General features: G+C 52.3%; 1 protein-coding gene across 4 annotated transcripts in view; it reads right to left on the bottom strand.

The window, feature by feature from the left end:
• rnf220a (ring finger protein 220a) overlaps window positions 1–1,051 on the bottom strand; it is a 160,133-nt gene extending 159,082 nt beyond the window's left edge. Inside the window, exon 1 of one of the 4 annotated variants that reach the window (XM_017420854.3) lies at window positions 592–1,051. The gene's annotated coding sequence lies outside the window, so the exon portion shown is untranslated. The remainder of the gene's footprint in view (window positions 1–591) is intronic. The other 3 variants (XM_017420853.3, XM_017420856.3, XM_017420855.3) reach the window with 3 other exon arrangements.
• Between the last annotated feature and the right edge of the window lie 372 nt (window positions 1,052–1,423).

The following is a 1,423-nucleotide window of genomic DNA, read 5'->3' as shown; positions in this document are numbered from 1 at the left end:
CCCCCCCCCCTATGGAAACACTCAGTTTGTTGTAATAAATCATCATGTGAGGAAGTAAAACGAAACTGCGTGGTTGGGACATGTCTGCAGCAGGCCTGCGGACTCATCTCTTGGTGAGGAAGAGGAGCTGCGGGGAGAAAAGTTTGGGTGAAGAAGTTGGTGGATGGAATCAGTGACTTCGTAAGATCCATGTTGGGATGAAGCTTCCTTATAATAAAGCAGAAGCCCCTGCGTTTCAGAGTTTTAAAAAGTTAAAACCGCATTAGCTGGGAGTTTGAGGATCGCGTTTGGAGGCTTGTGATGTAGTTTGGTGATGATTTTGGCATCGACGCGCGCGCGAGCTCAACAAATTAGGATGCCACCTTTCCTGCTTGGGCACCTCACGCATATAAACAGAACCGAACAAATATGACACGCCATCACGCGCATCACCCGTGGAATTTCGGTGTCCAAAACCGTGCCGTGACATAAACGTCCCGTTCCCCCCCCAACCCACCCCCACCTCCAGCGACCAAAGCATCTCGGAGAAAGTTGCGCTTCCGCGGCGGGGAGAACGGCGTGGAGACGTAAACAAAACTGGGTTTTACTCACCTCGCCGCGGCACAATCCACTTCTAATGCAGGCTCAGTTTCCGGCTTCTTCTACTTCTTCTTCTTCTTTTTTTTATCCGCACAACAAACCAAAAAAAATAAAACTTTTTCTGCGCAGTTGGAGTATCAGGAGCACCGGCCCTTTCTGGCATAGACGCGCAGCAGCACCGGCGATAACGGGAGGCGCTTTGGAACGGCAGGAAAAAAAAGAAAAAAAAAGTAGTTAACACCTCCCTGTTAGTTTACCAAAAGCCAGAGGAGGAGGACGGGGAGAGCGAGGGACACACACACACGCAAACACACACATTGAGACACGCACACACGCGCACACACACAAACACACACAGAGGCTGACTTTCCACAGACGCGCTGTAAAAGTGGGTATCAGTGGCAACAATCGCGCGTGGCAAACCCCTCCGCTGGAACACGGGAGAGAGGAGGGACAGTCGCTGAGAGGGGGAACAGGAGCAGTGAAGCCGAAGAGGGAGAGCGCAGGGAGCGGTGGGGAGGGGAGGCGGGGGCGTGTGTGTGTGTGTGTGTGTGTGGAGGGGGGGACTCGGTGCTCAAAAGCGACGTGTGTGAGGCTGAGGGTGGGGTGGGGTGTCCAGGGTCCAGGGCGCACGGAGGTGCAGTGCTGCCACGCAGCGCTCGGGTCGGAACACGTCTCTTCACTTCGCAAAACACTTTTATTTAAGTACGGTTTGACTTTTTTTTTTCCGGTGTCATTTTTAAACTTTTTTCCCTCCCAAGTTGGCCGATGAGTTTTATTTCTATCGCCTAAACGTGTTGTGAATCAGCCAACAACCCCACCTGTAGGAGGAGAACACCTTAGA

The sequence above is a fragment of the Kryptolebias marmoratus genome, linkage group LG20 (assembly GCF_001649575.2).
Source record: "Kryptolebias marmoratus isolate JLee-2015 linkage group LG20, ASM164957v2, whole genome shotgun sequence".
Classification (NCBI taxonomy): Eukaryota; Metazoa; Chordata; class Actinopteri; order Cyprinodontiformes; family Rivulidae; genus Kryptolebias; species Kryptolebias marmoratus.
Note: the sequence above shows the minus strand (reverse complement) of the source record. Positions and strands in the feature narration are given on the sequence as shown.